The sequence below is a fragment of the Cyanistes caeruleus genome, chromosome 3 (assembly GCF_971803275.1).
Source record: "Cyanistes caeruleus chromosome 3, bCyaCae1.hap1.1, whole genome shotgun sequence".
Classification (NCBI taxonomy): Eukaryota; Metazoa; Chordata; class Aves; order Passeriformes; family Paridae; genus Cyanistes; species Cyanistes caeruleus.
Genome location: NC_141703.1, coordinates 78,630,195 through 78,644,064, shown reverse-complemented (window position 1 = coordinate 78,644,064; position 13,870 = coordinate 78,630,195). Strand labels below are relative to the sequence as shown.

Sequence of the window (13,870 nt, the reverse complement as noted above, 5' to 3'; positions counted from 1 at the left end):
AGGAGGGAGCCTGGGAAGAAGGGAGAGATAAAAGAAAGATTTTTAGAGTTCTTTTTTCTCATTTTCCTTCTCTTTCACTAACTAGCAATAAATTAAACCAATTTTCCCATTTCCAGTCTATTTTGGATGTGGTGCTAACTGAGGAGTCATCTCCCTGGCCATATCTTTAACAGTGATTCTATGAAGGGACAGGATTTTAGAAGATGGGATCCAAGCATAGGACAGGGATTGTAACCAGTAGTAACCAGTTAAATCTGGTCACAAGGCTGGTTCAAAGTGCCATTTCCTTTGACTACATCCTTTAAATGCTATTGCTGAATAAATGTCACCAGTTCTAATGCTACACACAATACTTCCCACTGCAGAGCCTCATGCTGCTTTTTTACTCTGTGGCTCTTCCTTTTTTCTGCTCTCCTTCTGGCTCTGGACCAATTCCTTCTTTAAAATTCCTTTTGAAAGGTTCAGCTTGAGAACACTGTTCATTTAAGTACTGACAGTAGATTCATACTTTCAAAAGTACTGCTGTAGAGCACAGGAACTCACCAACTTCCCTTGATGAAATGCCTCATAGCTTTTTTTTTAATGACTCAAGGAAAAAAACTGTCTTGGCTCCTTTCCTCTCTCCTCAATGATTCAGCCACACAAATATGTAGCAAGATGTGTGAAAAGCCATTCTGTAAACAGTTATTTAAGCAAAATGAATGCTATTACATTGGTTTTGTACAAGTCCTGTGTCAATCCTATGGGACATGTTGAATTTAACCCTGGCTTAAGTTTGTGCAAATGAGGACATTCTCTTATTTGCTATCTGAGGTGCTGTCACAAATTCTTCTTGCAATACATGAACTTCCATTCTTCCAGAATGCTAGCCCTGAATGTGCAACATGGCACACAGCATGTATCACCAACAGAAAATCCTTCAGAGAAAGATGGACAGGATCTGGAGGGAGGCAAGCATCTGTTCAGACTATTCAAGGATTAAATTGATTGTCTCTAAATTAATTGGGCCAGAGAAAGGAGATAGCAGTTTGGCAACTGAACACTGCTCAGAGAGATGTAAATTTCATAAAAACATTGGAGTACAGTGCAAGATAATTTATAACTGAGGTACCCTATTCCACTGGGCTACAAAATTGAAAGAGCTGAAGAAAAAAAGTCTGCAAACCTAATGCAGGGAATTCTTGGTGGCTCAGAGAGGTTGATAATAAGGGAAAGGATCCAGCACCTGGTTTTGGTAAAAAAAACACATGGATTCTTATAACCTTTCCTCTAAAAATTCATTATCTGCAAATATTGCCAGCATGGCAAGTCAGAGCTGTATGAGGAAGGGTGGGAAGGATTTTGAATGTATTTTTTGACATCTCTTTTCAGGGGATTGATTCATGTCTGGTGTCGTACCCAGTATGACTCAGCTGAAATGAGCAAAAAATTTCTTTGATAATTGTCTTTAAGTTTTTTTCTTCCCTTATCCCTTTAAGAAGCAGCATAAAGCAACTCAGTCTAAAATCAAAGCAAAGGTACTGCCTCCCTTTTGCAAAAGTGTATTTAGGCTGGTAATTCTGGTTCCACTCCAGCTGGAGGATCTCTCCTGTTACACATTCCCATGCATAAAATTTAAAACTAGCCCCAATATCTGGCTGGCAGACTGCAATGTCATCTCCTCTGGGAGAAGAAGTTTCTCCTGGTGAAGAGGGGTGTTGACCCTGACTGGACACCAGGTGCCCACCAAAGCCAGTCTGTCACTGCCCTCCTCAGCTGGGCAGGGGAGAGAAAATAGAGTGAAAAGTTCATGGGCTGAGATAAGGACAGACAAAAACAAACCTTGAAAACACCTTTCCCATCCCTTCCTCCTTCACATGCTTAACTTTAATCCCTATTCTCTACCTCCTCCCTGACAGGGATGCAGGGGGACTGCAAATGGGGGTTCTGCTCAGCTGTGTTGTCATCACATGTTGTTTCTGCCACTGCTTCCTCCTCAGGGGGAGAAGTCCTTCCCCATCTCCAGTGTGAGTCCCTCCCATGGGTGACAGGGCTCAACAAACTTCCCCAAGGTTGAGTCTTTCTCAGGGGCTGCAGTTCTCCATGAACTGCTCCAGCGTGGGTCCCTTCATGGGCTGCAGTCCTTCAGGAACGGCTGCTCCAGCCTGGGTTCCCCATGTGGTCACGAGTCCTGCCAGCAAACCTGCTCCAGTGTGAGCTCCTTTCTCCTGAGTCCCACAGGTCCTGCCAGGAGCCTGCTCCGGCTTCCCACAGGGAAAAAGCCTCATTTGGGCACCACCCTGCTCTGGCTGGGTCCCTCCAGGGGCTGCAGGTGGATCTCTGCTCCACCCTGCACCTCCATGGGCTGCAGGGGCACAGCTGCCTCACCATGGGCTGCACCAGGGGCTGCAGGGGAATCTCTGCTCTGGTGCCTGGAGCACCTCCTGCCCCTCCTTCTGCACTGACCTTGGGTCTGCAGGGCTGTTCCTCTCACATGTTCTCACTCCTCTCCTTTGGCTCTTTTTTACTGTTGCTGTCTCTGACCACAATTAGCTCTGCACAATATATTTTCTTCCCTCTGCTAGAATACTATATCCCAGAGGCACTACTGCTGTTGCTGTTGGGCTTGGCCTTGGCCAGCAGTTGGCCTCTCTTGGAGCCTGCTGGCATTGGCTCTGTTGCACATGGGGGAAGTTTCCAGCAGCTTCTCACAGAAGCCACCCCTGTAGAAGCCCTACTACCAAAAGCTTGCCAAGCAAACCCACTACAAGGGGCTAATGTGAGAAAACTGACTTGGAATAATTCAAAGTTTCAGGAATGGAAATAGTGGTTGTTTCTGGATGCTGTTCCTCTCTCAACAGGTAGGTAAGAGTACCAGAATATTTGGCATGAGTCAATGGCCTCTACACTGGATGGCTGGAGGAGCTTGCACTGCTGACTGTTCATTAACAGTAAAGGAGGGCCCTTTCATCAGTGATTGCAGACTTTTTGCTAGAGGGAGAAGCAATTAAAGTTCTTTAAAATTGCCTATTCCTGAAGTATTTCTCATTATAAAGGATTGCAGAGGGAATTACAAATCTGTTATTTTTTCACCATGCGAGCACAAAATGAAACAGTTCCTTAATGCATTAATGTGATACTTGCAAATAAATGTGAGATAAGTTCTGGGACAAAACCAATGCTGTTCAAAAATCTGTGACACTCTAATGAGGAAATCGGGCAGATTAATTAAAAAAAAAAGTAATTTGACTCAAATATCAGAGCTAAGCCAACATGCTTTTTATTCCCATTTCTTTTTCCTTTTTCCACCCTCCAGGGAATAGTTTATAGTTTATAAAATGGGGGTTTGCCAGAACCAGGTGTCACTAAGTAAAAATCCCTCATGTCTAATTATGTTTTACTCACTAAGATATGACATAGGAGATTGGTAGTACAAATACTGCCCTCACCTTCCTGACAGGGAGGAAATGGTGAACTATCCATAATTATCTTGATAGTTGCTTAGACTTAGAGACATTACAGAATGCATTCAGTCTCCCTGAGATACATTGATACATTCAAGAAACCCTATGGTCAGGGTGTAAGTGGGATTGCAAGCACATTTTTCTTTGCATTGTACCTCCCTCAGCTCTGTAAATTCACTCAAGGACAAGAGATACTCTGTGGTTAGGAAACACTGCAGATCAATCTCTGCAGGTCACAGAGATTTCAAAGATACTTTTCTATCAGGGTAAGGAGCTATTCAACATAGGAAAGCATGAACTACTTTAATTTTAGCATAGTATAGACTGATTTTGGTTTAAAGCTTCTCTGTTCTCTAGGTAAGAACACTGCTTCCCACCTGTGATTGGGCACAGCCTGGCTCTCAGAATGATGCAAGTTCATGAGTTCCTGTTGAATTTAGCAATGGCGACTGGGTAAGAACTCTGGTTTCAGCCACATTTTAAATTCAGTCTTAGGAGGAAACTGCAAATAGCAGCAGCATGCCTTCAGCTGGCTATTCAAAAATCAGTGATTAACACTACTGATTGCAGGAGAAGGTGTTTTTAAAAGGTTTTCTAATTGCCCCCTCTTCCTAAAACTCATATCAGTTTTATGGGACTGCAGGTCCCCTCACTGATGCCACTTTGCCAGCAGCCAGCAGCTGTTGACAAACATGAGCTGCTAAAGACAAGCTGAAAATAACTCTTGCTTTTTCACAGTACAGTACTCCTTACCCAGATTTATTCATTTATGTCTTCAACAGTCTTCACTACCTGTCTGTAGTTTCTTAGTTTTAAGTCAGGTAATGAGTTATTAATGTAACTTCAGATGCAAAATGCAGTGCCCACTCATCAGGGTTTGACAGAGACTCTGGACACAGTTTGATGGTTGCCTCAAGTTATGCCTAAGGGTTTTGTCTGCCCTCTGAAAAGCAAAGTGATATGGATAGCTAACCTAGGAAAGTTGCAAGTCAGCAGGCACACAAGGGCCATGAAAGCACACAGCAAAGCAGAGCTAGCCCTGTGCTGTGCTGAGTTAGCAACCCTTTGTTCTCATCCACACATCCGTTTATCATCCTCATAAGTCAGAGTTTTAGTAACGCAGGATTGCCCATGATACCAGCTTCAAAGTCAGCATGGACCAACTGGAGGAGTTTGCTTGCAGCCTCTGGCTTCCTGATATTCTTTGGAAGTGGCCAAAGAGCTTTTGAACCTACTGTTGTCAGAGGTCCATCTGCCTCCAGCAGATCTGTCTCCAGATGTATATGAAAGAACAAAGCAAAGAAGCCAACAACTTGATCTCACTAAAGAATTACAGAAAAGCAGAAATGGAAGAAATAAACTCCCTCTTCCTCAGCATTTGCCAGTATGGCTGTGTCTCTCCTAAATATTACCCAAAGTCTCCTATGAAGTGCCAGTGGTCCTCTTAACTCAAGAAAAGTCAGTGAAATAGGGTTTTGCACCTAATGGAAAAGCCATTTTGACTGAACAAGTGCATTTCCATTAAAAAAAATCCATTAGAAAAATTGATTGCAATGCTCATTCTTGGGCATATGAGAAGAAAAGAGACATAGAATGTAAGCCATTCATTATTTGTTTACAGATGCATCTCCCCAAAGGCTTAGTTGTGGTTTGATTATATACAGTAGTAGCTCACTTACACTAGCCCTAGCAGAATGCAGTGGTGACTAAAAATGCTTTAACAAATCTTCACACACAGCTTTTCCTTCAAATCATGCCAGGGTCTGCTGAAGTCAGGGTGATGAAGTTCACCTAACCTATGTTTAGATTTCCAGCCAGATGTTTTTCATCACACCAATTTTGTTCATCTGCTCTAGTTCAAGATCCATCTCTCCAACAGGCAGGACCCGTTCCTGTCTGTGACATACAGAGGCAGTGTTCTGTGGCCAGACAGATGTGGTCAAATGTGTTCCACTCTTAGTCCTTGCATTGGCTTAGTGGGTTCTGGCTGAGAGGTCAGCAATGCATTGTGGTGAGGTTAACCAGTTTTGGAGACCTCAATCGTGAAGTACACATTGCGTCACAGTATGTCACCCTTGAAGGAAGCAGTGCCCTGTAGTCAAGCCAAAAAACCATTCTGCTGGAAGACATCTCCTCCTTGTTGTACTCCCTACAATAGTTTAAAATATACTGCTAGTTTCTACATGTTATATTTTTCCTGAACTTTCACTTTTCTTTTGTTTTTTCTCATTTCACTTCACCTCCTTATCATGTTTCTCTGTTTTCCTCTTCATTTCTCAGTCATATTGTCATTCCCATCCTGTAATCTGTTTTTTTTTTCTTTTTACTGCTTTTATATAATTTATTGTTTTTTCTCAGCAATCCACCTCTTCATTACACTTCTTACACTTATACTTTCCAAAATCTTTGGAAGAGAAAATAAGTTCCATTCTGCATATTCTGCAAAACATCTATTAAATGTGTTAATACACGTTGTATTTCTAAACAGTGTAATACATGAATGTAAATGAAAAAAAAAATTACATTCAGACTCTTTTCACATAAATGTAAAATCTTACTGAATACTACACACATTTAAGAGATAATAAATTATTATCCTGTATCACTTCCCTCACTTAACTTGTATTTCCTTAGTCATGTTCGCACTTTCCTCAATTATTTTTGTAATACAGCTCAGCTCAGTCACTCAAAGCTCTTAGAAATCACGCCCACCTTGTTTAGTCTCTATCCTGCACAAGGAACAGGAATTCAACTGAAGAAGCAGCCTCAAAAATTGCTTTTCAATCTTCAGAATCATGCCTATCAGCCCTAAATACAACTAATACAAGTCCATCTGGCATGTTAATTGTTGCTTACCTCTTATCTATGCTTGCAAACCAGCTGCAAGATCATAAAATTTGGAAATACATTGAAATATGTTCCAAATATCTTCAGCAGGGTTACAAGCAATGCTTAGGTTTCTGTATGCAGTATAGAATGCAGGACAATATTGTTCCTGGCTAATTAAAGCAAGGGAGTGGGATATAAGGATGCTGGGGAGCTCTCCACATTCTATGCTGTAGAAGACCCTTAAGCTAATTTCAGGAAGGTGCGTGAACAAGTCAGCAGAGTTCTTCTGCTTCTGGGAGAAATGCATACACTGGATTTTTCCATGAAGATACAGGAGCTTGCTCAGTGCCAGCTCAGCTCTCTCTAACCAGCCCTTTAGCTTTTCCTTTGCACTAATGTGAAGACAGGCTGAGAGAGTTGGAGCTGTTCCCCCTGGAGATGAGAAAGTTCTGGGGAGCCTTCCAGTCAGTACCTGAATGGTCCTACAACAAAGCTGGAGAGGGACTTTTTACAAGGGTGTGTAGTGATGGCACAAGGGGGAATGGCTTTTAAATTAAAGAGGACAGGGTTAGATTAGATTAGATGTGAGGAAGAAATTCTTTACCACGAGGGCAGTGAGGCATAGGAACCTCCATAGGAATGCTCCACCTCTGGAATTGTTCAAGGCCAAGTTGCTCAGGGCTTGGAGCAACCTGTGGAAGTTGTCCCTATCCATGGCAGGGGGTTAGAACTAGGTGATCTTTAATGTCCCTTCCAATCCAATCCTAGTAATTCTGTGACTTTATATGTAGCAGAAGTAGCATTGTGGCACAGGGGAAATTTCATACATCCCTTATTCAGTCTGGCAGCCACAACCTGGCTTCTTCTGAAAATTTTCCAAAGCAATAAATACAAGGATTTTTGCTTGCAACCCCTGCTGCTGTACTTTGGAAGGAGTATCTGGAACTTCCAGCAGCAGATGGCCCTTCCACATCTTCAGAGTTCCTTGGTGGACCTTCAATCTTTCTGAAGTTGTTTCAGCTGAGTCTGACTCAGAAAAAAATCTAAGTTTAATCCCTCCTAATAACCCAATCTTATTACATTTGGAATCCTCCTGTTGTTTTTATATTCAAAAACAAGGTAGAAATCTTTTGCCGTCCAACTTCATTATTGCTTCCAAGGCTTTTCTAGGAGTAGCATAACCATTTTCCATGTGCTGCAAAGGACCTGAATCAGAAGCATGCTGGAGCTACTCTTCTCTCCCATGCCTGCAATGTGTGCTCTTGAGTGCTGGTGTAACTGGCACGGTTCCACAAAGCCATTGCTGACTTTTCTCAAGTGCTGCTGTGTCCCACTGGACAAGTCCTGTATTTGAGACAGGAAAGATTGAGCTGTTTTTGAAGATGGTCACCTTCAAGTCAGTGAAGACAGCCTAAAACATGCATGCAGCACCTGTTTATCTCTCTTGCTTGCCAAATAAACAAGTGGTGGAAAACTTCTGGAGGGTATACAGGAAAGGCTTAGCACAAGGGCACAGCAATAACAGGGCAACTGTTGACTTGCTCTTCTGATTTGACTGTCCCTCCACATTGTTATATCAGTACAAAAGTCTTGGAATCACAAATACAAATGCACTTAATTATTCATTTTTATATGGAGTAATTAAATGTCCCTTTCCAACTCATCATGAAGGCCTTCAGCCCAAGGCATGTACATATGTATCACTCTAAGCATTTGCCTATTGCATAAAAAGCTTTGCAGTGTGAGCTCCTATACTTTCCAGCTTTCCCTGCCTCCCATCAGCATTGGTTAAAAGGGAAACTTCAGGGGGACAGTGCTCCCCTCAGAGCTGGTGAAGCACACAAATTCATCCAGTTAGTCAAACAAAGGTGGAGCATTTACATAAACTGTCTACTCTCTGTCAGGACTGAGGGTCTAGAAATTTGCACAGGTGTTTCTCACTTTAGTACAGTGCAAAGTGGAATTCCTTTAGTGCATATTCCCACAGAAGGGAGAGAAACCTCCACAGGTGGTCTTACCCATGGGTTAACCACAAAGGGAGACCACTGATTTGTTTTTGTATGTCTGCCATTAAATGAAGTGAAAATAGCCCATGAGTGGCTTCCATTTCATTTACCACAGCTACCACATTGCCAGCCTTCGTTGATCACATCTCAAATGTCTTTTCCTTGTGACCATCCCAGTCTGCTGCACCTCCTGTTCCATGGAGCACCCCTTCCATGTCCTGAACTGTAGAGAAAGCTGACAACATACATGTTGTGTCAGCTGGTAGGTTTTCTCACACTGCTTCTATTACATGGGCAACAATATCACTTAAGAGCAGGAATGATGTTTACCTTGAAAAGGGTGGGCACATGCAATGTGCTTTTACTAATGATGGACCAAAGGAAAGGGCATATCTGAGATCCTGCTCAAGGTATGAAAAACTATAAATGTCTGATCTGTATCTTCTTCCATTTTTTTACAAATTGAACGTTACATTTCAGAAGGGAAAAATCTGGATGTGTTGATCAGAGAAATGTTAACACCAGAGACTTATTAATAGTAACTACAGTACAAAAGCAGCTGTTTCCAGCTTTTATACAGCATTACATTTGCTTGATGGAGATAAAGAGAAATTACTCATGAGGCAATGGAAAGAAAGGTGTAGGAGGGTGAATCACATTGGAAGAATAGGAAAAAATGAAGTGGGGGCAAAATTTTTTAAGCATGCTGTGTCATCCCCAGTAAAAAGTAATTTGCTATATCAGTGGAATGCTATTAACTCCTGCTTGGTTGGGCATAATGCATGGTGGAGGAGGGAATATTTCAGTCAAATTGAATGACAGTAATTTTGGGGGAAAGAGAATGACTCTCATTACTTTTTTTTTTTTTTCTAGAAGGAAACTCATTGGCATCTTCACATCTAATTCTGATTTGCAGGCAATTAGTGCACAGTTGCACAACTGGAGCCAAACTCTTGCTATTAGCAGGGCACAGCACAATTGTCTAGGGCTGAAAATAAGTGAACACAAGACCACAAGTTTTCTTAAGAGCAGGGTGACAAACTCGTAGTGAAAACATGGTTTATCTGTTAAAATTGTAGTTAATTTTAGGTATGTTTCTCTTTTTGTTCCAACGACCGCTGTCATATTATTGATTACTCTTTGAAACAGAATTAAGGAATGCTCTGGAACAGAGGAAGCAGGAATCTCTGCTTCAGGGATAACAGGCTATGTCAAATTAGAACTAACTAATCTACTATAATCTGCATATTACACAGGATTGACTGTCACACTGGATTTTTATGCAAGTTTATAACAAGAAATACTGCATGTGTTACTCTCAGTGCTTTTTTTCAGGATGACATATTCCATTTCCTCTGCCTAGGGAGACCTTTTATTCCATAAGCAGAGATGGGAAAACAGAGATACTCATGTCAAAAAAAAATACATGTAACGGAAGCCAAAATTAAGGTCTTAACCCAGACACAAAAAGTGACATGACTTACAGGCACACTCTAGTTTTCATGTGCAGTTTGTTTCCCCTTTGTGCTGCCAATATCTCTGCCACCTCCTGGTGTCCAAAGAGCTACTCCCAGCAGAGAGGGCAGTGACCTGGACTCTCATGGCTCCTTTATATAAAGTCCTTCACTATTCCTTACTGAAACCTCTCCTAGCAGCCAGTCTGAGTCAATATACAAAATAAGGTGACACGTTGCAAAATTTATAACCATCCCATGAAACCTTTCACTATTTCTTTCCCATTTGTGGGGCACGAAGCAGTCATGTGGCATATCTAAGGGAAAAAAAAATCCCTAAATTGTCCTGTTTTCTCAGTGTTACGCAGCTTTGGGGTACATAACCCATGCCTATGTTGCAATTCAGGTATGTAAAACAGGCAGGGCATGCCAGGCCCATTTCCCTTTGCACCAGGCTGGATCTCCAAGAGCAGTACTGAGGGAAGCCCCAGGCTGGGTGCTTCCATCATGAGGCCAGGACCACATTCCCACACCTTGTTTCCCCTCCTGAATTCCCCTCCTGAAATACTGCTCAGTGCAGTAATTCCACAGCAGATCACTTCACCATTTCACTGTGGCAATCCAAAGGATATCCAAATCCTTTGCACAAATACTGGGAGGAGTTTAGTGGGGAAAATATTACTCACAAACCCTCTACACTCTCCAGCTGGTAACTTGTGCCCTTCATTCCCTGCACTTACACTACAGAGGTCAGTATGACCAGGTCACCCCAACTCCCTGACCTGCTGCCAAGTGATCTATTTCTTTGAGTTTTGCTCTTACTCTGCTCCCACTGCCTCTAGGGTTGTCTCAAAGTGCCACATCCCAGAGTGTGCTTTGGGACACAGATAAAATCTTTGCTCTGTCACAGGAACTTGCTGCCTTTGAGGAAGTTGCTCTCAATTTAGGCTCAAGATTGTGATTCCTAAGATTCTGCTTCAAACTGCCCCTTGAACACAGTTCTCATTGTACTTCTCCAAGCCTTTTGACAGGTTTGGAGAGATTTGCTGCGGTGTTAATACCCAAGAATACAGTATTGCATGCAGGATAACAATGAAGATATTTTACACTCAAATACCTTTGCAGTGACAAGAAGGTTTTGGTGTAGGCAGTACTGGAAGGAGTGGGTCTGAGCAGCTTCTTGTTTCTCCCTGCTACAGTGAGTATCACACTTGAGACTGAGACCAAAAGACTCCAGCTAGAACGGACCTAAGGAGGAGGGAGAGGACATGAGTAATCATTTCAGTTAAAAGAAACAATATTACTTGGCCACAAGCCTCCAGGCAATAAAGAATTAGTTTTTCTTAGCTAATGAGAAATTACACCTCTATAGCATCTGAGCAAGAATGCAGTCCACTGAAAGTAATTCTTCAAGAAAGGATGTCAGAAAAGGCTAGGAAATGCACAAAACATTTTCACACCACTGCAAAAGGGCAGCTTTGCTGAGAAACCCTCAGAACTGGATTTAGAGTAGTCCAAACTCATCCCAGCAATGCTCATGGAAGGTGCTGTATGTATCTAATGTAGCTTTTTCAGAGGCAAGACAGGGCTTTCTTGTTGCTTTTTCCTTTTTCTTTTTTCCTTTTTTTTTTTGTTGCTTTTTTTTTTTTAATAACTAGCTATTATTCCAAGATCTGTCTATAGCTACATTTATTAAAGAGCTGTATTTAGGTTCAGTGGGATGGGAGGATCCAAATCTGTGTTATTTCTGAAGGACTTTAAGGAGCATTTCAGTACCTAAAGGCAGTGTAACCAGTTTCCCACCCGCATCAGCAGGCAGTATAAGAATCAGGCCCACATAAAGCTAGGAAATCAGGAGTGCTTTCTAAAACATCTCTCTAAGCTATTGCCCTTTTCTTGACGAATTTGAGGAAGCCTTGAAACTAAGAGAGAAAATTCTGACAGTGATAAAATTTTAGGGGTCTAGAAAAAAAAAGGAAGAAATTAGAAAAAGAAAGGAAAAAGAAAGAAGAAATGCTTATAACAGCTTTTGTGGGGTTTTTTGAGAACTCTTTTCTTTTGCAAAACAGTAGAGGACAGACTGGGGAATGTCTGCATGTATACTAGGGCCTTGCCTGGATTGTATGCCAGGTGCCAACCAAAGCTGCTCCATCAGTCCCCTCCTTGGATGGCCAGGGGAGAGAAAATACAACAAAAGGCTCATGGGTTGAGATAAGGGCAAGAAGAGATCACTCACCAGTTACCATCGTGGGCAAAACAGGCTTGCCTTGGGGAAAGTAGTTTCATTTATTACAGATCAAATCAGAGTGGGATAATGAGAAATAAGAACAAAACTAAAAACACGTGTTCTACTCACCCCTCCTTCTTGGGCTCTACTTCATTGGTGATTTCTCTGCCTCGTCTCCTGCAGTGGCACAGGGAATGGTGGCTGCAGACAGTTTGTCACACACTGTCTTTGCTGCTCCTTCCTCCTCACAGGCAGGAGCCCTCACACTCTTCCCCTGCTCCAGCCTGAGGTCCCTCCCATGGGACTTCATGAACTGCTCCAGTGTGGGTGCCTTCCACAGGGCACAGTCCTTCAGGAGCAGGCTGCTCCTCTGTGGGTCCCCTGGGGATCACAAGTCCTGCCAAGAAACACTGCTCAAGTGTGGGCTTCTCTCTCCATGGTGCCACAGTTCCTGCCAGGAGCCTGCTCCACTGTGGGCTTCCCATGGAGTCACAGTCTCCTTCAGACATTCCCCTGCTCTGACACTGGACCCTCCAGGGGCTGCAGGTGGATCTCTGCTCCACCCTGTACCTCCATGGGCTGCAGGGGCACAGCTGCCTCACCATGGGCTGCACCAGGGGCTGCAGGGGAATCTCTGCTCTGGTGCCTGGAGCACCTCCTGCCCATCCTTCTGCACTGACCATGGGGTCTGCAGGGCTGTTCCTCTCACATGTTCTCACTCCTCTCCTTTGGCTGCTGTTCCCAGAAGTTTTTTTCCTCTTTTTATCTGTTAACCCAGAGTCACTACCACATCACTGATGGGCTTGGCCTTGGCCAGTGGCAGGTCACTCTTGGAGCCAGCTGGCATTGGATCTGTCAGGGGAAGAATCTTCATGGGGGAAGCTTCTGGCAGCTTCTCAGAGATGCCACCCTTGTACCCCCACTACCAAAACCTTGCAATGCAAACACAACACACTATTACTTCCAAAAGACAGAGAAAATAACTAAACTTGAGACTGGCCTCACAGGTCATCTGTTGTCCACCAAAGGTCCCCCATATTCTAATTGGTGTACTATTCTTCCAACCTTAACACTGATTCTAGATTTAACAGCAGAATAAATACTCTTCCCATGCTGTTCTCTTCACATACAGAAGACTGGGGCTCAGGCAACCATGCTGGGTTATGTCTTACTTGTATTTCTCTCTCTTTTCTCAAATGATTCATCAGAAGATTGAAAAAGGACCAAATATATTTACTCTTCCAGACTCTGCACTCATTTCCAGTAAAATACTTTATCCCTCCAGAAGGTTCTCTGCAGTTTTGGGATATTTCATATTACCTCTCAGAAACTCAGAGTGACTGGTACACATCATGGCACCCTGGTTTTTTTTTCCTGTATTCAGATCACAGATCACTAACACATTCAGAGATGACAGGTCAGAATTTATGCAGATAAGAGCTCATATTTAAAATTTCCTTATATAAACATTAATTCTATTAAGATCTGTCAAAAAAAACCCTTCCAAACATTGAGAGCAAATGGAAGAGATTCAAAATTTATTAGACACTTCAGTCATAATTTGATTTGAGACTTTATTTTTTTTAATGTTCTTACTATAAAATCATCTGTGGATTATGAACAGTCTTTTTAAAGTTTCACATCATATCATTACACATCTCACTAGAGCTCTTTTGAGATATTTCCTGTTAATCCCTGGATTTTTATTGGATACTTCTCACCTGTAAATTCCAGAGAAATTTCAGTATTCCTAAATCCTTATTTTCCCAATGGATTTTCCCAAAACACCAAAATTTGCTACTTTATGCCTTGAGGAAAATCAAGAACTTCTCCAGACTGGCAGATGACATCTGTAACTAGCAAATTTAAGCAAAATATTTTCTCTTTTAGTTTCTCTAGTTCAATTTTTAT

At 42.4% G+C, this 13,870-nt stretch overlaps 1 protein-coding gene across 11 annotated transcripts in view; it reads right to left on the bottom strand.

The window, feature by feature from the left end:
- The window catches only part of LOC111924728 (uncharacterized), a 41,010-nt gene extending 28,377 nt beyond the window's left edge, over positions 1-12,633 (bottom strand). For all 11 annotated transcript variants that reach the window (XM_086882147.1, XM_086882151.1, XM_086882156.1 and 8 more), the window contains exons 1-2: positions 12,089-12,633; positions 10,850-10,980 (exon numbers count right to left, since the gene is read on the bottom strand). The gene's annotated coding sequence lies outside the window, so the exon portion shown is untranslated. The remainder of the gene's footprint in view (positions 1-10,849; positions 10,981-12,088) is intronic.
- Between the last annotated feature and the right edge of the window lie 1,237 nt (positions 12,634-13,870).